This window comes from Natator depressus, chromosome 3, assembly GCF_965152275.1.
Source record: "Natator depressus isolate rNatDep1 chromosome 3, rNatDep2.hap1, whole genome shotgun sequence".
Lineage (NCBI taxonomy): Eukaryota > Metazoa > Chordata > Testudines > Cheloniidae > Natator > Natator depressus.
The window spans coordinates 37,753,474-37,775,826 of record NC_134236.1 but is presented as its reverse complement, the minus strand read 5'-3'; the positions used below and the strand labels follow the sequence as shown (position 1 = coordinate 37,775,826).

The window sequence follows — 22,353 nt, the reverse complement described above, 5'->3', positions numbered from 1 at the left end:
AAATAATAAGTGGATACCAAAAGAGATCTTAGCCAAGAGGCTGAAATAGTTCAGTCCAAACCTCATACAAAATTCACAGCATCAGCCATGAGGAGGAGAACTGAAATGGAATTAAGAAGATTTATTATTACATGTATAGAATTGTAAGAAAATACAAAAGGGAGTATATTTTCCCCCTTAATCCTTCTACTATGGTTATATGCCATAGAATACTTGTGTATCACTTACAGCAAAAGATACCAGAGCTGGCTGGAAAATTATTTTTCCCCTATAGAATTTTTTTAGTTTTTGGCAAAAAAAAAATCTGAAATATTTCAGCCATAAACTAAAATATTTAATGTGAAAAACAAAATATTTTTATTCTGAAATGCCACTGCAGAGCATCATGGGAGCTGAAGTTCAAATGCCTGATGCTCCCATTTTCCTCCGAAGGATGGACTCATCTCCCATGATGCACCATTCTTGGTGAGGGAAAACGGTGCATCATTGATATTTTTGGCTTGGTAGCATTCAGTTTTTGACAAAATACTAAAAATTTCCATGGAAAGCAAACCCTTTTTGCAAAAAAAAAAAAAAAAATGTTTTGTTGCAAACCCATTTTTCTGTTGAAAACAGTTATGATGGAAATTTTTGACCAACCCTAAAATCGGCTTAATCTGTCAAGGACACAAGCTATACCCAGAAGACTTACTTAATTAATTCCGGTTCTTTCCCATACTGTGTAATTATTAGGCCCAGATCCCAAAGCAGATGTTGATTGCTCTATAGAACATAGTCCCTTCGTATCCTAAAATATTCTGTGGCTGTTTAGCCACTTGGAAAAGGTCTAAATTCTTAGATGTTTAAAAATTTAAGGACTAGTTGGTTTCCAGGTTTTTGTGGGGGTAATGTGGCATGCTGACTCTTAATTTATTCACTTTAATTTAAGGTTTTGCATGCCAATAATACATTTTAACATTTTTAGAAGGTCTCGCTCTATAAGTCTATATATTATATAACTAAACTATTGTCGTATGTAAACAAGGTTTTCAAAATGTTTAAGAAACTTCATTTAAAATTAAATTAAAAAGCTGATCTTACACCGCCGGCCCGCTCAGCCCGTTGCCGGCCTGGGGTTCCGTTCACCTAGGCCGGCAGCAGGCTGAGCAGGGCCTGCGGCCGGGATCCCGGCTGGCAAGGGGCCGGCAGCCAGAACCCCAGACCGGCAGTGGGCTGAGCAGCTCAGCCCGCTGCCGCTCAGCCCACTGCTGGTTTGGGGTTCTGTCTGCCAGCTCCTCCCAGCCAGGGTCTCGGCCCTGTCCACATAGAGTAGGTACCTACCTTCTCCCTGGTTCTACCATTCTCTTCCTCTTGCTGCACTGAGATGAGGGTAGGAGTGCGCTGAGAACAGGGCTGGGGGTGAAGGAGCAGGTTGGGGTGCAGGGTCTGGCCAAGAGCTAGAATGAGGGAGGGGGCTCAGGGTTGGGGCAGGAGGTTTGGGTGTGGAGCACTTACCTGGGGAGCTCCCATTTGGTGTGAGGGGTGCAGGTGGGAATGTGGGGTGTGTGTGCAGGAGCTCCCATTTGGTGCCCAGGGCAGGGGGCTGGGTGTGTGTGGGAGGGTGCCGCTGTCAGGGCTGGGGTTGTGGGGCGGGTTCAGGGGTGAGGGCAGAGGGCTGGGTGTGTGTGAGGAGGGTTCAGGTGTCAGGGCAGAGGGCTGGGGGGGTGTGAGGGGATGCAGGAGTTAGGACAGAGGGCTGGGGGTGTGGGCTGGGGTCGTGGGGGTGCTCCCAGCCCCCTACCCAGAGCGGCTCACGGCAGGGGGCTGGAGAGGATATGCCTTGATTCCAACCCCCTCCCCAAGGTCCCCGGAGCAGAGAGCGCACTGCAGCTCCACTTCTCCCCCTCCCGCGCAAGGGCCGTCAGCTGATCGGCAGCAGGGAGGGAGAGGAGGAGGGGGCAGGAACCCAGCACGCTGGGGGAAGAGGCGGGGGAGGGGGAAGCTTGCCTGCCCTGCAAGGAGAGAGCGGTGGGCAGGGGGGTGGAAAAGAGCGGGCCGGGCAGGAATTTTAATGGCAGGCTGCTGTCTGCCGGGGTCTGGCAGACAGCAGTGTGCCATTAAAAATTGGCTCACATGCTGTCTTTGGCATGCGTGCCATAGGTTGCCAACCCCTGAGGATGAATGGACAATCACTAGCAGCCAGCATGGATTTACCAAGAACAAATCATGCCAAACCAGCTTGATTTCCTTCTTTGGCAGGGTAACAGGTTTGGAGGATAGGGGGAATGTGGTGGTCAGAATACACCTGGAGTACAGCAAGGCTTTGGATACGATCCCACATGACATTCTGATAAGTAACCTGGAGAAATGCAGGCTCGGCAGAACTACCATTAAGTGGATACAAAATTGGTTAAAGGTCTGCAAACAAAAAGTAACTATTAATGGAATGTTGTCAGATTAGAGGGAGGTTTAAAATGGGGTTCCACAGGGATCTGTTCTGGGTCCGGGGTTGTTTAACATCTTTATTAATGACCTGGGTGTCGATATAGAGAGCAGACTGATCAAATCTGCAGATGACACAAAGCTAAGGGGGGGGACACTTTGGAGGATAGAGCTAAGATTCAGAACGATCTGGATAAATGGAAGAACTGGGCTATAGATAACAAAATGGAATTCAACAAAGACAAATGCAAGATGCTGCACTTTGGAAAGAAAAACCAAATGCACAAATACAGAATGGGGAATAACTAGCTTGGCAGCAGCAGTACTAACAAGGATCTGGGAGCTGTGGTGGATCAAAACCTCAACATGAGTCAGCAGTGTGATGCTACTGGGAAGAAAGAAAAAAAAAGCAAATGCAATTTTAGGTTACGTTAACAGAGGCACAGCACGCAAGTCACAGGAGGTAATAGTACTGCTCTACTCAGGACTGGTTAGGCCTCAGCTAGAGTACTGTGTCCAGTTTTGATCACCAATGTATAGAAAGGATGTGGAGAAACTGGAAAAGATACAGAGGCGAGTGACAAAGATGATCAAAGGGACAAAACCAAGTCATATGAGCAAAGGCTGAAGGAACTGGGTATGCTTAGTTTGGAAAAGAGGAGATTGAAGGAGGACATTATAGTGGTCTTCAAATACTTGAAAAGTTGCCATAAAAAATGGCAAAAAGTTGTTCTCTCTTGCCACAGAGGGCAAGACAAGAGGCAATGGGTTCAAACTACAGCATAGCAGATTTAGATTAAATCTCAGAAAAACCTTCCTAACTTTAAGAACAGTAGGACAATGGAACAGACTGCCTAGGGAAGTTGTGAAAGCTCCTTCACTGGAGGTTTTAAAAAGGAAGTTGGATAACCATCTGTCTGGGATGGTTTAGACAAATCCTGCATCTTGGCAGGGGGTTAGACTAAATGAACCTTGCGGTCCCTTCTAACCCTATGATTCTAAAGCCAGATCCAGGAGGAGCCAGCAGATTGTCAGCAGTGTGTCTCAGTTACTCCTGAGGAGATTCTGCGTGACTGCACACCCACAGAAAACATTGTGTCCCATCCCCCCTGCCCCGAATTCCTGCGGGAAGGGAAGCTACTCACGGGATGGAGTGAGGCATGACCATGGGCACAGTTTTTGGGGGGAGGATTGCCCCCCCAAACATTGACGAGGCATGGAGGGCACATGGGGTTACAAGCCACTGCCCCCCATCATTTCTGCAAGCACTGAGCTGCCCAGCTGCAGGACCCTGCCTCTCCGCTCAGCTGACTCTGCAGCTGAATGCCACCTCCTGGGTCCTAGTGCCAGTCATGTTCCCCCTCTGTGTGCTGGGAGCCTTCCTCTTTTCTGGGCAACCGTGAATGCCCGTGGTGAGGCTGGGTAAGGGGGGGGGGGAATGAGGGAAAGGGGGTAAGGGGGAAGAGGCAGTGGGGGGGAAGGGAGTAGAAAGTGGGAGTGTGGGGACGGGGATGGAGAAGAAAAGGGGTTAGGGGAATCACGGGGGGAAGTGGGAGCCCAGCATGCGGCATCCCCTTGGCAGCATCTGAGGCTCCCCTGTTAAGCAGGCCCATTGAACCCTCACTCTGACAAGCCCTACCCCCCTATACCTGGACTCCTCCAACGAGCTGCCCCACCCGGACCCCCACCCCATCAAGCCCCACTACCCTAGCACCCAGACCCCCCCACTGAGCCTCCCATACCCAGACCTCCCACTGAGCCCAATCTCCCCACACCGAGACCCCCCCCCGCAGCTGACCCCCAACCACCTTCACCTGGATCCTCTGCAGAGTCCCATTGCCCCTGCACCCAGAACCCCCCAGCGAGCCCCTGTGCATCCAGATCTCCCACAGAGTGCCCAGATTGCCCCACATAGAAACCTCTTACTCCACACCTGGATACCCCCACACTAAGCCCCTCCATACTTGGATCTTGATGGGTCGAGGCTGCCCACCCACACCTGGTGCACCTGGAGCAGTGGGGCAGGTTCCCAGGATGTTTCTGGGGCATGCCCAGCCCTTGCACTGTGTCAGGGTCAGGTGCAGCCTTACTGCCGAGTCCCTGTACTGGGGGAGGTGGGGACTTCAGGGTGATCTCCCACCTCAATGCAGCCAGTGGCCTGTGCTCCCCACTGTCATGCTAGAGCCACATTTATTTATTGACAAATACATTTGCAGAATTTTGAGAGTTTTAAAATATTGTGCCCATAATTTTTAATTTTTTGGCGCAGAATTACCTCAGGAGTACTCAGTGGAGACCAGAGGCAGTGGTTAAGCTAAAGCAGGTAGGGCTTTAGTAGGTTGGATATTAGGTGAAACACTGGAATGCGTTACCTAGGGAGGTGGTGGAATCTCCTTCCTTAGAAGGTTTTAAGGTCAGGCTTGACAAAGCCCTGGCTGGGATGATTTAATTGGGGGTCGGTCCTGCTTTGAGCAGGGGGTTGGACTAGATGACCTCCTGAGGTCCCTTCCAACCCTGATATTCTATGATTCTATGACTCTGTTGGCAAATAAGAGACAAAGAGCAGGGAGAGAGAAGGAGCTTGAAGGAATGAGGAACAAAGGAGTCATTTATTTGGCTCCTCTCTCTCAGCTTATAATTTCAAAAGAAGTATAGTCTTCTTTAGGCTAACAGAGGATTTACTTTGCAGATTCCTGATAAAGCATTTCTATTGCTTATCTGTGACATTCTGACACAGTACTCTGTGTTGAAATTTGTTTTGTTATATATGAAAATATTATTAAAAGTTGGTGGTTATTGATAAATTATATGCAAAGTGAAGCTGCACTTTGGGGATATTCAAATTAAGTGGCAAGTGTGCTGGTTGCATGAGTTATTGTCCATTGGACAGCTGTGTTTTAGAAATAATGAAATAAGTTAGACTTGGCAACCTATCCGAATGATCAATCTAGTTCACTGATCATCACACAGAGAAATGGCCCTGGTCAGTGAAGAAAAATACAGGTTGGTGTACTGGAAAACTGGGACTAGCATACATGCAGTTTCTGAAGAGTGGTAGAAATCTCTGGGTTGCTTGGTAGTAAGCTATAGCTTCAAAACAAGTAACAGAGACACGAGGGAGCAAAGATTAACGCAGAATCCTCCACTAGAGCAAGTTATAGCACCCATTTCTCTAGAACATTCTTCCTGAATGATCCGTAAGGCTCCTGTAGAACTCTGAAGCTACCTCTGCTGTCATGTCTGTCAGTAAATTAATGATGGTTAGACTGAGGGACAGGGGGGATAGCTGGCACTTTATTAAGAATTATTTTTAAATATATAAATGTACACTTTCCCCTCCCCTAACCCTTCACCTGTCACTTGTCTATTTATATTGCAAGCTCTTCAAATCAGGTTCCAAGCCTTCATATATCTTGTACAGCCCCTAGCACAATGGAGCCTACTCTAATATAAATACTAGTAAATTATAACTTCTGTATAAGCTGAAATATAGGCCAGTTATTGGAAGCTTAATCTCCATGTGTCAGCTATTCATCAGTAGGCTTTTTATACCAACTTCTGTGTTAAAGACTACATTCTGCAAGGACTGCCCATCAATCCAAGATTATGCAAGGGGAAAGCACCTTGTAAGGTTGTCTGGGCAGCTGCTCATATGTGAGTATTGTATTTCAGCAAGTGGTCAAGCTCCCCTTTCCCATCTGGGAGGAATTCCTTTCCTGTCAAAATTTCATCATTATGCAGTAGTTAGGTGTATACATCTGGATTTCAGCTTTCCCTGATGCCAGAGAGCTCGCCTTGCTAAGTTGTTTTTGTGGGTGTTGCTGGCCTTCCTCTCCCAGTACCTTTAATTTCACTTCCTAGCTGCACTGCATAGTGATCAATAAGATACCATACTGTGCTTCACTCAGTGTTCTGTCTTCTCTTCACTCCTGCAAAAAGACCTTTTCTTCGCTTTTTAAATTTTTTATTACCAAGATCAATAAAATCAGAGTTCTGAATCTGTTTAGTCTCCATTTGCCAGAGCCAGTCTTTCTGGAGACCTGCTGATCTCTTAGTAATGGTCATGTCAAGGGGGTGATTTTTTTCTTACTAAATTAATCCTCTGAGATTGTAGAGGTGGCTTCGCATCCATTCTCCATGACTTGCTGTCTCTGTCCTGGCATACCTGATTTATAAAATTATGCCTTCTAATTTTAGGCCCCTTCTATTCATGTGTAGCAAATGTTCCGTTCATCTTCAGGAATGATTCTCCAAAGAAGGCTGTAATTTCTATTCTGAGGAAGCTTTTGGTTTAGGTGGTTTAGGTGGATGATTTTTTTAGATTAATTTCTAATCTACCTTTATTAGCAAAGGTTTTGGAGAAGGTCATGGCAGTTTAAATTCAGGCCCATCCTGTCAGAAATCATCTGTGTGAAAAATGCTAAACTGTCTTCCTGTCCTGTTGCAGAACTAACTTTAATCTCGTGTTTGTGTGTATTTACTAAGATCCTTATATTATTGGCAGTAGATTCCATTTATGGTATAATACCATTCCACTGTTTTAATATGATACAGTTTTATCCTCCTAGAACATCCTAAAAAGTTTATCTGGAACTGTCAATATGTTTTTATTCATATTTTTCACAACATTGCAGCTTCAGACTCTTGGTAATAGATTCAGTCACAGAGAAGTTTAATTTCAAATCCATTTAGTTCTCTGCATCAATGTTTTTTGTCATAGAGCAATTGCCTAACTCAGTGGCTCCCAAACTTGTTTCTCCGCTTGTGCAGGGAAAGCCCCTGTCGGGCCGGGCCGGTTTGTTTACCTGCCGCGTCCACAGGTTCGGCCGATCGCAGCTTCCAGCAGCTCTCATTGGCCCGGAGCAGCGAACCGCGGCCACTGGGAGCCGCGATCAGCCGAACCTGTGGACACAGCAGGTAAACAAACAGGCCCGGCCCACCAGGGGCTTTCCCTGCACGAGCGGCGGAACAAGTTTGGGAACCACTGGCCTAACTTTATCAACACCTGAGGTTGTGAGGTTTTCTAACCCAAAATGTTCTGGCACAAAATATTTAAAACAAATATTTTTATTACATATGAAAATCAACCTATACATTCTAAAAACTATAGGACAATCAACTACAGGACAATCAAGTTTTAAATGCATGCCATTTATTGAGTCATCAAGAAAATAACATAAGATGATCTGGATGACTTAAATAATTAGATGGAGGGCCTTTCGTCATTATCCCACCAACCAGTAACCAAATCAGCAGGAATTAATGTAATGGCCTGCTATGATGAGCTAATAATTTTGGTGTTGTTCCTATTGAAGAGATATCAAAATTATTACCAATAACATGAAGCCCAAACTTTGGAACTAGAGCTCACACTGAACCAGGATTTTTTTTTCAGGGCTAAAATACCCTTCAGAAATCTCCTGAATGAAAAGTGGAACTGCTCTAAATGCTGAGTTTAGAATTCCTCTAGTATCAGCCACTGGATACATTACAAAAATCTATATTTGCAACAAAGAGATCTGTTAAATCAAATCAGTTTGTAAACTCATTTGTACACTTCTAAACACACACACACCTCTTGATGTCAATATTACTCCTGAGGGAATTCTGCACCAAAAAATAAAAATTATACACACAATATTGTAAAATTCTGAAAAATTCTGCAAATTTTGTCAATAAATAAATGTGGCTCCAGCATAGTAGTGGGGAGCACAGGCCACTGGCTGCATTGAGGTGGGAGATCACCCTGAAGCCCCCACCTCCCCTGGGAACTCTGCAGTAAGGCTGCACCTGACCCTGCCCCAGAAACATCCTGGGGCCCTGCCCCTCTGCTCCAGGTGCGGGCAAGCAGACTCAATCCATCAGGATCCAAGTATGGAGGGGCTTAGTGTAGGGGTATCCAGGTGTGGAGTGAGAGGTTTCTGTGTGGAGCAATCTGGGTGTGGGCAGCTCAGTGGGAGATCTGGATGCACAGGGGCTCGCTGGGGGGTTCTGGGTGCAAGGGCAATCAGACTCTACAGGGGATCCAGGTGAATGTGATGGGCCTCAGCAAGGGGGTTCTTGTGGGGGGGGAGCTCAGTTGCAGTGTCCGGGTGCCAGGGGAGTGGGGCTTGATGGGGTGGGGGTCCAGGTGCAGCTGGTTGGGGAGCAGTGGCATCGGGTCTAGGTGTGGGGTCTCATCAGAGGGATCCAGGTGTAGGGGGGTAGGGCTTGTCAGGGTGAGGGTTCAATGGGCCTCCTTAATGGGGGAGCCACAGCTGCTGCTGAGGGGACGCCGTATGCAGGGGTCCCCCTTCCCCCTGCTATTCCCCAGTTCCCTTTTCTTTTCATTCTTCCTCCCCTTGCCCTATTCCACCCCCCTTTCTTCCCCACTGCCTCTTCACCCCAACCCCTCACTCCCCTTCCCTCATATCCCCCATCCCTCCCTCCTTACCCAGCCCCACCTAGGGCATTCACTGTTGCGCAGAAAACAGGAAGGCTCCCAACACACAGAAGGGGAGCACGACTGGCACTAGGACCCAAGAGGTGGCGTTCAGCTGCTCAGTCAGTGGAGCAAAGAGCCTGCCTCCTTCAGCTGGGCAGCTCAGTGCTTGCAGGAATGAGGGGGAGCAGTGGCACATAACCCTGTGTGCCCCCCCATGCCTCACCTCTGTTTGAGGGGGCAATTCCCCCCAAAACAGCATCCATGGTCCTCCTTCCCCACATGGCTTCCCTTTGCTTCCCTGCCATTTTCAGCAGGGAAGCCCAGGACTTCTGGGGGAGGGCTGTTTTCTGCAGGCGCGCAGTCACGCAGAATCCTCCCAGGAGTAATTTAATATGTCAGTAATATATCATATAAATTCCATAGGGCTGTTGCCTTGTAGATTTTCAAAGTTATTGTTTAAACATACTCCGTAAACCTTGAAGTGGCTGGCATATCACATTTAACTCTGTACATTTCTTGTATAAATTTGGTGTGATATGAAGAAAGAACGGTTAAGGAAAAAGATTGGAACTCTTATATTATTATTCCCAAGAAGGCCTTAGCTCCAGAAAAGAGCACAGTTTCAAATAAAAGTGGCTAAATCTTCATTAGACACCTAAACATAGTCACCTACATCCAACAATTTCATACTTATGGGTATTCAGATGCCTAAATATAAATATTAGTGCCTAAAGTTTGGCAACCGTTGAAAGTTGTGCCTACCTTTGTTGAAGTGTGAGGAAATCAGGCCACAAGCAATTAAAAGTCTGACCTGTCTTTTGACATGAATGCTTGATTAAAGGGTAAGAGAGCACAGATATGGCAAGTTTCCTATGGATAGGAGTCCAGTGCCTAACTTAAGCATTAGCTGTGATTATAGCATTTTTAGGGTTTGGATTCATTTTTCAATTGTTAGGTATTATTAAATGACACAATACCTCTCAGGCTGAAGTTATTTTAATAAGCTTTGAATCACAGAATTTACAGGTGATAGAATACCCTATTAGGTCACCTAGTCCAACTCCTTGGCAGCATAGGACTATGCCTTATTGACTATGATTATGAACCCGTGAAAACACAACTCAGAAAATAAGTTTCAAAAATTCTTGACATAAGTAAAATTTAAAAAAATAGATTAGAATTTAAACAAATATTCCTTAAAGAGCAAAGTGGGATGTTACTGTGGGTGCTGATATCAAGAAGTAAGCTATAGTATTTAGCCTCCCAGATCTTCCAGAAAAGCTTCTCTAATTATTTACCAGGAACAGTGCCTATGCTGATATTAACAGGGAAAATTGTTTCATAAATCAATTTTGCACTAACCGTATAAACAAAAATGCATCTCATATTGAGATGCTATTACTTTGCCTTGTACCTCAAAGGATAAGGTGAATTGGTATTCAAGAAAAAGGGCTGTTCTTTGCTCTCTATACTCAACATGACAATCTATTATCAGAGAAATTATAAGCACTCACATAAAGTACATTGTCCTTGACCCTTGCCCAGATGCACAATTGAAAGGAACCTTCCCCTCCATCCTCTATCTCTCCATCGAGAGCCAAGAGGCTATATCTTGTCTATCAGCCCCAATTCAGTGTTGATTGCTATGTTCACAGCATACAGAGATAATAGGTGAAAACATAAAATCTTCTTGCTGAAAGGCTCAACATAATGCTACTTTATTTCTTAGAATTCAGAACAACATACAAGAACCCAGAAAACAGAGACAAAAAACAGACTGCTCCCTATAATAAAGAGACACAACTCAAGCCACTGGTTCTCTGCAGAAACACCCAGATCATATGCTTCCCTAGAAAGCCCCCATGCCAGCAAGCAGGACCAGGAAATCTGAAGTGACAGCTTGTAATTTTTACACAGTTTTCAATACATCCCATGATTAATCCTATCCCTAGTGAGTAGAGTTGCCAACCCACCAGGATTGTCCTGGAGTCTCCAGGAATTAAAGATTATGTCTGTGATGAAGCCTTCAGGAATAGGTCCAACCAAAATTGACAACCCTACTAGTGAGCAAACTGTTTAAATTTAAGCATATGCCCAAACATATTGCTGAATCATGGCCTAAATGTGTAATAAATTGGAAGCCTTTCCCTCAGACCTACTAGAAGGGCAAAGGAGCTCTCTTTTCTTTCCACCCCAGAGCCTCCAGATTGTTGTGTGACAGAATCCATTACTGTATCCTTTGTCAAACCTATTGGTTGCTGTTGGGGTAGGGAGGGTAGAGTGTCTACTCTATTCAGCCACTCCTCTAGCCACCTGGCTACTACCAATGGCATGAACAGGACTTGGGGGTACTGTTGTCTTCTATTTTCAAACTTCACTTTTTGGACCTCTTCCACAGTGGATTCATTTGTTTCTATTTTTACTATTGTTCAATAAAAAGAACAACAATGCAAAGCTTTGGGCACACTTTACAATCTTTTTAAGATATACTAACAGTTACCCAGACCCAACAAAATTATTCTAAGATCAGTGCTTGCCTCTAAAGCTGCCGAGTGGAACAGACATCATTCTTTATCCTATTTATAATCTACTCTTTATTATTTTATTCGTTCCCAAAACTGTGCTAGGCACTTTGGAGAAACACGTGTGAAGGCAAGCTCTCTGCCCCAAGCAAGGAGTGTTCAGTCTACTATTCAGTTTATGCCATGGGATGGAGACAAGAAACAGGGAAGGTATGAGACAAGATAGGGTAAGGATTACAATAGTAAGACCACATGGTCAGAGAGGGGCCTGAAATTCTCCTAGTTCCTGAGAACCAGGCTGTATATGTTATCTGTGTGTGGTTATTTTTTGGAAGTGGTGAGGCTGGATAGAGGATGCATGCTTTATCTTAGTCTTTGTCATTTCCTTTGTTCTCTTTACCTGTTCCACTCCCCCCGCCACATTCTGTTGACATTTACCTGCTTTTGACTATCTGTGTGTCAAGGACTGTTTGATTGGATTTCAAAATGCAGAACCAACCATTTATGACCTAATTCTCTCCCATATCACAGAGTGCTTACTGAGAAAAACAGACTGATTCCTGTACCTACACAGAGAATTAGCTCTGACCCCAAGGACAGATAGTCTGAAGTTACCTCAGCTGGAGGGAAGGAACTGGAGATATATAGATGGGGTTAACAATTAAGTCACCATCTTTGCCAATACACTTGTTATCTGTTCCCCAGCACGTCATCTACATTCTCTTTTTATTCACAAATAAATTCCAAGCAGAGTGCACATTATGCCTTTAGCTGAATGAAAGAAATGAGTTTTATCATCTTTGACTCTCCACCACACATTACCATCTAACACACACAGTCTATATCTGCACTTAGCATGGCATGCAGAGCACAGGCACTACACATGGAGCTACATGGAGCAGTGAAAGGCTCCAGCAGTGGGGAAAGGCCTGGCAGCTCCCCACAGCTGGAGCCTTTCACTGTGCCAAGGAAAGTCTCCAGCAGCCAGCAAACAGTGGGAAAATGCACCGGTTGGCCCTTTGCCAAATGGTCAACATCTATACCCGAACAAATTTCTGTGCAAAAATCTGTATTTGCTTATACCCCGACTAGTTAAATGACATTTATAAAGGTGCATATCAAATTATGAATAGGGAAATTACTATGCAAATTGAATTATGTAATGTTAGTAGGGGAGTGGCTATGCTAATACCTGTGTTAAGCATCTGAACACGTCCAGGGTAAGTTGGATATTTCCAGAACTCTAAACAGAGTCAAATGGAAATGAGTGCTCATGCAGTTAGTAAAATGCTGAGCCTTCTCTCCTGACAACTCTGACTCCATTTTTCTGAGACCCTTACATACTTGCTTTGGTTTGTAAATCTTTTCTATCTGCCATCATATCTTTAGCAGCTTTTAGTAATAAACTCACGGTTTCTGACTATCTAATTTTGTAGAATGTTTGCCCTTCATTATAATATTAATCCTTTTAATGCTGACAAGAATGAATAAATACCAGGAGTAGTGTGAAACGAATGAAAGGCAGGAGGTGAAGTATATGTACTATAGCCACTTCATCATAGGATGTCAAAATGAAAAGTGTTGTGCCTTTCCCCATTATGTCATACTAATCCACCTTTGTCCTTATATAAAGTAGAGCTGCTCTTTTGCATGTAACGTGTTCAATAAGTAATAGTGCTCCAGACACGGTAAGTGTTCTGCTTTAATTTTTACATCACAAGACACTGTGCCATGTATAGGCAGTCCAGAAAATTATCTACATTACTATGTATATTATTCTAAATGTATTAACATTTGTTCATAATTTGTATTATGTTTTTTTATATCACTTAATCTCCCATTGATATTACCTGACTTTAAAAACTATACTAATTACACAGGGAAGACAACTTGAAAGTGCACAGAATTCCAGCAGGAGACAGTGCATTGTAATGCATATCCTCAATTCTCTGCAGGATTCAGCAGACTGCAGATCAGTCAGGGTAGACTCTGCAGGGAAACAGGGTACTTTTCAGCTCTCTGTACTGCATATAATCATGCATTATATGATGCAGAAAGATACATTATTGTGTGTCAAATGAGCCTAGTGCTCCTCTTCTCTGTTTTCCCAACATCAGATATTGCAAAGTCAAAAAGGCTAAACCAAACTTGCTATGTTTTTGGAGCTGAAATTGTGTCGGCAATGTGCTGTATATTAAATTTTAAAGTGTTGCCTGTCATCATTGACCAGAGGCAGTTTCCTGAATAAGACGCATTTGGTGCCAAGGGTCACCTCATATTACAGCTCAGCCCCCATAACTTCACTTACACCAAACTCTGAGTATAAAATACAATATTGTAAACATCACCAGGAGGTATAAATATAAATAGATATAAAGACTGGTATACAAAACTAAACAATGCAGCTGACTTTAGTAAACCCAATAACACATTTTACAGATCCTACAAACATCGTGCTACCTTATAAAAATTCTTACAGAAGTGCACTGGCAGAGTAATGACTTTGAATTTCACGAAGGGAGTATCTCAAGCTCACATGGCTAGTCAATGGCACAGTCTGAATAGAACCCAGGAGCCCTGACAATGAGAGCATTGATCTAATGTCACTGCCTTATCTACAACTGGACAATTATTTCTGAGATATAAGCACACAGTGAAAATGCAGATGATTCAAAGCACACTGATTTAAAGTGGATAATGGAAGTCGATGGGTACTGCACGTTGAATACTGAGAAAGAAAACGGATGAAGATTAAACTGAGGCTCTAGTAATAAAGATTGAATACTTACCCAGAAAAGACCCCTGTGCATTGGGAGCCATGTTCCAAGGCAAGACCTTGTAGCTTCTTTTTAACATGATTTAAACTAACAGACATACTTTGTGTTAATTTGTAGCCTGTAATACTTTTAATTTGAATGACTTCACTTTTTAGGCAATTATAAATTATTCCAGTGCTACAGGTGTGGAAGCCATAATGGTAACCAATTCCATTATATTGTAATTATTCACAGCTCAAACTGAGAAAATGGTTCCAGAAAGGAAAACTGCAATGGCATAGTATTTTTAGTTCACTGCCACACCTCTCACCTGTCCCTCATTTCAGATGCAAATGTTCTTCCATTCCACAGAAACCTGATGTTATCACTCTATTATTAATGTAAACTATTTACAGTGCATTAGAAGTGCTAACCTATGAAACTGTAGCTATAGAAAATGTTGCTGATCCCCCAAAAATGAATCCATTGCTTCTCTCGCCTTTTAAAACATTTTAACGGTGAATTTAGTGCTTGTCAAAATTATCAGATTCACAGTCCCATTCACAGAAGCCCACAGAAAGGTGCTGCAGCAGCCATCGAGTTTTCCCACATTGTCCCACTACCTTTGACCAGGCTTAACAGACCACTGTTAGTGTTCAAAAAGTGATCATTTATCAGGCTGATTCCATATGTGATTTTATATTAATAATACTGAGCACTTATGCATGGTCTTGGATCAAAGTATCTTAAAGTATGGGATAACTTAAGGGCCAAATTCTGGTTGCAGTGAAACAATTTAATGTTTTGTCATTCCCATGAATGGGACCAGGGTTAAGTCCTAAATAATTAAGCCTCAGTCATTAATTGTTAATCTTAACAGAAAAAGTAATCAAAAGGAACTCAGCATGGAGCAATGATTTTTTTTTTCTGATTTATCCTCCAAGAAGTGGTTTGAGACCCTCATAGAAAACAGAACTGTATCTAACTATAAGAAGCTACCCCAATGAGCACACTTTCTTATAGGCCATCAAACAATCAACAAATGTTGATCATTTTTTAACATTGCCGATCTGGTTGGATTCAAGCAAGTGATCAAAAGAAGAAATTCTCCATATTCTGATACAAAACCTCTGAGCCAGTTGTCCCACATCTGTTAAAGCTGCTTGTACTCCTTTTGTTTTGGGGGATTTTTTTGGCCCCACATTCTTACATAGTTATAGTCTCACCTTTGGGATTCAGCAGGTTGAATGGTATATTCTCTGCAATTACCCTTATGTGTAGGAAAAACCAAGCTCTAGCTATTGGATTTACAACATTGGTGAGGTTAGCAAAATTAAATGCTGATGCAATATTTGTCTACTGCTCACAAGACAATCATGATAATACAGTAGAAGTGTCTCAAATATATAGCTTCTATGAACAGAGACTGTATTATCTTGGCAGACTTATTCTTTAACATGTACTCATGGGGACGCTAGGGTGTTTCTGTGAAGTACAGTACTTTACATTTAACGATAATGTCTCTAAGCCCTGGTCTACACTAGGAGTTGAGGTCGAATTTAGCAGCGTTAAATCGATTTAACCCTGCACCCGTCCACATGATGAAGCCCTTTTTTTCAATGTAAAGGGCTCTTAAAATCAATTTCCTTACTCCACCCCTGACAAGGAGATTAGCGCTGAAATCGGCCTTGCCGGGTCGAATTTGGGGTACTGTAGACGCAATTAGACAGTATTAGCCTCTGGGAGCTATCCCAGAGTGCTCCATTGTGACCGCTCTGGACAGCACTCTCAACTCAGATGCACTGGCCAGGTAGAGAGGAAAAGGCCTGCGAACTTTTGAATTTCAATTTCCTGTTTGGCCAGCATGGCAAGCTGCAGGTGAGTGCAGAACTCATCAGCAGAGGTGACCATGATGGAGTCCCAGAATAGCAAAAGAGCTCCAGCATGGACCAAACGGGAGGTACGGGATCTGATCGCTGTATGGGGAGAGGAATCCGTGCTATCAGAACTCCGTTCCAGTTTTCGAAATGCCAAAACATTTGTCAAAATCTCCCAGGGCATGAAGGACAGAGGTCATAACAGGGACCCGAAGCAGTGCCACGTGAAACTTAAAGAGCTGAGGCAAGCCTACCAGAAAACCAGAGAGGCAAACGGCTGCTCTGGGTCAGAGCCCCAAACATGCCGCTTCTATGATAAGCTGCATGCCATCTGAGGGGGTTCAGCCACCACTACCCCAGCCATGTTGTTTGACTCCTTCAATGGAAATGGAGGCAACACGGAAGCAGGTTTTGGGGACGAGAAAGATGATGATGATGAGGTTGTAGATAGCTCACAGCAAGCAAGCGGAGAAACCGGTTTTCCCGACAGCCAGGAACTGTTCCTCATCCTGGACCTGGAGCCAGTACCCCCCGAACCCACCCAAGGCTGCCTCCCAGACCCGCCAGGCGGAAAAGGGACCTCTGGTGAGTGTACCTTTTAAAATACTATACATGGTTTAAAAGCAAGCATGTTTAATGATTAATTTGCCCTGGCATTCGCAGCTCTCCTGGATGTACTCCCAAAGCCTTTGCAAAAGGTTTCTGGGGCGTGCAGCCTTATTCCGTCCACCATGTAGGACACTTTACCACTCCAGGCCAGTAGCACGTACTCGGGAATCATTGTAGAACAAAGCATTGCAGTGTATGTTTGCTGGCGTTCAAACATCCATTCTTTGTCTCTCTGTGTTATCCTCAGGAGAGTGATATCATTCATGGTCACCTGGTTGAAATAGGGCGCTTTTCTTAAGGGGACATTCAGAGGTGACCGTTCCTGCTGGGCTGTTTGCCTGTGGCTGAACAGAAATGTTCCCCGCTGTTAGCCATGGGGTGGGGGGAGGTGGGAGGGGCTAGCCGCACGGTGCAGGGAGGCAAAATGCGACCCTGGAACGAAAGCACATGTGCTATGTATGTAATGTTAACAGCAAGGTTTAACGTGAAAGAGTGTAGCCATTGTTCTATGAAATGTGTCTTTTTAAATACCACTGTCCCTTTTTTTTTCTCCACCAGCTGCATGTGTTTCAAGGATCACAGGATCTTCTCCTTCCCAGAGGCTAGTGAAGATTAGAAGGCAAAAAAAATGCACTCGTGATGAAATGTTCTCTGAGCTCATGCTGTCCTCGCTCACTGACAGAGCACAGATGAATGCATGGAGGCAGACAATGTCAGAGTGAAGGAAAGCACAAAATGACCGGGAGGAGAGGTGGCGGGCTGAAGCTGAAAGGTGGCGGCAGCGTGATGAGAGGAGGCAGGATTCAGTGCTGAGGCTGCTGGAGGATCAAACTAATATGCTCCAGCATATGGTTGAGCTGCAGAAAAGGCAGCTGGAGCACAGACTGCCGCTACAGCCCCTGTGTAACCAATCTCCCTCCTCCCCAAGTTCCATAGCCTCCTCACCCAGATGCCCAAGAACACGGTGGGGGGGCCTCGGGCCACCCAGCCACTCCACCCCAGAGGATTGCCCAAGCAACAGAAGGCTGGCATTCAATAAGTTTTAAAGTTTTAAACTTTTAAAGTGCTGTGTGGCCTTGTCCTTCCTTCCTCCACCACCCCTCCAGGTGCTTCTCTCCTCCACCACCCCTCGCAGGCTACCTGGGCAGTTATCCCCCTATTTGTGTGATGAATGAATAAAGAATGCATGAATGTGAAGCAACAATGACTTTATTGCCTCTGCAAGTGGTGATCAAAGGGAGGAGGGGAGGGTGGTTAGCTTACAGGGAAGTAGAGTGAACCAAGAGGCGGGGGGTTTCATCAAGGAGAAACAAATAGAACTTTCACACCGTAGCCTGTCGAGTCATGAAACTGGTTTTCAAAGCTTCTCTGATGTGCACCGCACCCTCCTGTGCCTCAACCTCCTACCCCGCCATAAACGTCTCCCCCTTACTCTCACAGAGATTGTGGAGCACACAGCGAGCAGTAATAACAATAGGAATATTGGTTTCGCTGAGTCAGTAAACTGCGCCAGTGTGCTTTTAAACATCCAAATGCACATTCTACCACCATTCTGCACTTGCTCAGCCTGTAGTTGAACAGCTCCTGACTACTGTCCAGGCTGCCTGCGTATGGCTTCATGAGCCATGGCATTAAGGGGTAGGCTGGGTCCCCAAGGATAACTATAGGCATTTCAACATCCCCAACGGTTATTTTCTGGTCCGGGAATAGCTTTTGGTATCCCTGCAGCTTTTGAAGCAGACCAGAGTTCCTGAAGATGCGAGCGTCATGTACCTTTCCCGGCCATCCCACATTGATGTTGGTGAAACATCCCCTGTGATCCCCAGTGCTTGCAGCACTATTGAAAAGTACCCCTTGCGGTTTATGTACTCGCCGGCTTGGTGCTCCTGTGACAAGATAGGGATATAGGTTCCGTCTATGGCCCCACCACAGTTAGGGAATCCCATTGCAGCAAAGCCATTCACTATGACCTGCACATTTCCCAGGGTCACTACCCTTGGTATCAGCACACCTTTGATTGCATTGGCTACTTGCATCACAGTAGCCCCCACAGTAGATTTGCCCACTCCAAATTGATTCCTGACTGACCGGTAGCTGTCTGGCATTGCAAACTTCCACAGGGCTATCACCACTCACTTCTGAGCTGTGAGGGCTGCTCTCATCTTGGTATTCATGCTCTTCAGGGCAGGGGAAAGCAAATCACAAAGTTCCATGAAAGTGCCCTAATGCATGCGAAAGTTTCGCAGCCACTGGGAATCGTCCCAAACCTGCAACACTATGTGGTCCCACCAGTCTGTACTTGTTTCCCGGGCCCAGAATCGGTGTTCCACCCTGCCCCATTAGCACCATGATGCCCACATTGCCAGGGCCTGTGCTTTGAGAGAAGTCTGTGTCCATGTCCTCATCGCTCTCGTCACCACACTGACATCGCCTACTCACCCGGTTTCACTTTGCCTGGTTCTGGTGCTGCATATACTGCTGGATAATGCGCGTGGTGTTTAATGTGCTCCTAATTGCCAAAGTGATCTGAGCGGGCTCCATGCTTGCCGTGGTATGGCGTCTGCACAGGTAACTCAGGAAAAAAGGTGCAAAACGATTGTCTGCCGTTGCTTTCACGGAGGGAGGGAGGAAGGGCCTGACGACATGTACCCAGAACCACCCGCGACAATGTTTTTTGCCCCATCAGGCATTGGGATCTCAACCCAGAATTCCAATGGGCGGCGGAGACTGCGGGAACTGTGGGCTAGCTACCCACAGTGCAACGCTCCGGAAGTCGATGCTAGCCTCGGAATTGTGGAAGCACTCTGCCGAGTTAATGCACTTAGAGCATTTTGTGTGGGGACACACACAATCAACTATATAAAAACGATTTCTAAAAAAACGACTTCTATAAATTTGACCTAATTTCATACTGTAGACATACCCTAATTGTGCAGTAGTCAAATGGACCTTCCTTTATTCTCCTTTGCTATTACAACAGCATTGCTTAATTGTCTATTACTCACCCACTAGTAAATTTCTGCCTCTCAAGCAGAGTCATGTCCATTGATTTCACCAGTTCCCATTTAACTTTCAGTGGAATAATAACCTAAATCATATAAAAATAACGAGGAGCCCTTATGGCATCTTAGAGACTAACACATTTGTTTGAGCATAAGCTTTCATGAGCTAAAACCCACTTTCATCAGATGCATGGAGTAAAAAATACAGTAAGCAATATATATATTACAGCACATGAAAAGATGGGAGTTGCCTTACCAAGTGGGCAACTCCGATCTTTTCATGTGCTGTAATATATATACTGCTTACTGTATTTTTCATTCCATGCATCTGATGAAGTGGGTTTTAGCCCACGAAAGCTTATGCCCAAATAAATGCGTTAGTCTCTAAGGTGTCACAAGGACTCCTTGTTGTTTTTGCTTATACAGACTAACAAGGCTACCACTCTGAAACCTAAATCATATAGGATAAATTGAATCACCAAGGAGAACAAGAGTGGTTAGAACTGTTATTTATACCTGGGCCAGATTTCAGAAGAACTCATCTCCCACTAAATTTAGTGGCCAGATTTTCAAAAGAATTCGACAGCCAGCACCTCTTTGTTCTCTAAGAGTTGATGAGTTCTTCTGAAAATCTCACTAATAATACTACTGGTATCACACATGGAGCTTTACAGCCCATAGTCCCAGCTCCTAGGAATTAACCATTTAAGGTGCTGATCCAGCCGCCATTTATACTCAAATGTAAAACTCCCTTTGACCGTAATGGGAGCTGAATCCAGCTCTTAGCTTATCTTAATAGTGAAGCTTTTTTATTTCCATAGAAGCTGAGGATGCTCAGCACCATTCAGGGAGCAATCAGCACTGGGACACAGTTAGCCCTAAGGCCCTGATCCTGCAAAAATACACATACGCACATTTAATTTTACTCATGTTGATTTCAGTGGGAATACTTACAGCGCCAAAAGTTAAGCACATCTGTAAGTCTTCACAAGATCAGTACCTATGGGCTTCATTCTGCTCCATTAAAAGTAAAATTAGACAAAAAATTACCCGTGAACGTTATTTTCTAAAATAGATCTCCCCGAAGATGGATGAAAGTTGAGATGGATGGGGGGACAGCTGCCTGGATCTCTCTTCTGCATGCTTGTTTACAGTTATCACCATTAACTGACTTTTTAAAAAAAAAAAATGCTCACTCCCCTCACCCCATTTTATTTTTATAAGAAAAAAAATTCTGTATTCAAACACACAGCCCATTTCAAAGCTACAGTGGTAGCCAGGAAATACTTTAGAGATCAGGTGAAATGAATTCAAGAAGAGTGAAAATGGTCTTTGGTTCTGCTCTGTTACCTTTTCCTGAAGAATCACTGCAGAGATGTGAATCATCTTCATCGTACTGTGCTTCGTTTCTTGCGGGCATTTTCACAGATCCCTCCTGCTTCTTTTGTCTCCCCGTTTCAGACGCAGGCATTTTTCCCTTGGTCACTGTGACATTAAGGGTTTAATAGCAGCTAGAACATATAGTGGGGAAGGCAGCATGACTGAAAAAAAGACACCTTGTAATGAGGAATATCAATTAGGTAATAAAGTCAAGAAAAATGGAGAAACACAGGGAGCTTCAGCTCACTTGGCTTAAAGCAAAAACACAGCTTTTACTATTATAACAACTAAAATCCCTACTTTAAATAAACTGAAAACCAGCTACACACAGACAACAAGGTCATTTGTCTTTATAGGGAAAGTCTCTTTCTCGAGAGAATGAACAAATAAGACACTTAAACAAAAACTATCAGAGACTAACAATTTTTAAAGACTCCATTAATAATATAATAGAAATAATTGCATAAAACACTAGTGGAAACAATTGCTTTTGGACTAGCTGAGATATACGTCAAAATGATAAATACTGTCTTTGTAAAGTATATGAAATATTGTTTTACCTCTCCTAGTTAGCCCTCTTAACAAAACATGCCTTCTATTTACATTTAGAAAACGAAATGATAGTGTTTCATGAAGAATGAAAGACCAAACACATTGACAATGCTGTCTTTGTTCTTACATTTAATTCCTTTCTTTGGGAACTACAGTTAGTGTCTACATTTATGTTAAATAACAAACAAAAAATACAGGAAAATAAGAGAGATGTATATTTTAAAGTTATGTATTTTTCTTGCAAAAGGCATTTGACTGTATGATCTCCAAGTACACCAGTATGGACAATCTCCACATAAGATGTTAAGTCTCAGTTCCACTAACAAATTAAGCACTGAGGGAGACAGCAAGGCCTGGGGACATTGGGGGGTGGATCAGGTGCCCACGGGGGTCAGGGGCACCAAAATACACATTCACCCAGGGCGCCATTTTCCCTAGACTAGCCCCAGTTGTAAGATTGAATCAAGCTCAAAGGCTTTTTTCCACACTTGTTACTGTAACTAATCATCATCATCGGCTATCCCTCGATTCAGATCTCTACCACAGATTTACATATGGGTCCTGAGACCCATATAATAACTAATATAAACTGACTAATATAAACATTTTAAAAGGGATAATCTTAAATACTATAAACTTAGACTCTTGCATGTGCAGTCTGTTGGAGCCTACATTAGGGCCTGATCCTGCAAGGTGCTGAACATCTTCAACTCACGTTGAACTCCTACGAAAACTAGCCAATTGCTGGTTTTGTGTCCAAGTAGAAGAGCTGTACCTTGACCTATATTTTGGGTTTGGAAAATCCAAAGC

General features: G+C 44.0%; 1 long non-coding RNA gene across 3 annotated transcripts in view; it reads right to left on the bottom strand.

Moving 5' to 3' along the window:
• LOC141983824 (uncharacterized) overlaps window positions 1–21,187 on the bottom strand; it is a 78,713-nt gene extending 57,526 nt beyond the window's left edge. The window contains exons 1-2 of one of the 3 annotated variants that reach the window (XR_012638532.1): window positions 20,962–21,187; window positions 20,566–20,625 (exon numbers count right to left, since the gene is read on the bottom strand). This is a non-coding gene — a long non-coding RNA (uncharacterized LOC141983824). Of the gene's footprint in view, window positions 1–1,320; window positions 1,447–20,565; window positions 20,626–20,961 lie in introns of those variants that run through there. The other 2 variants (XR_012638533.1, XR_012638534.1) reach the window with 2 other exon arrangements.
• Window positions 21,188–22,353: the final 1,166 nt, after the last annotated feature.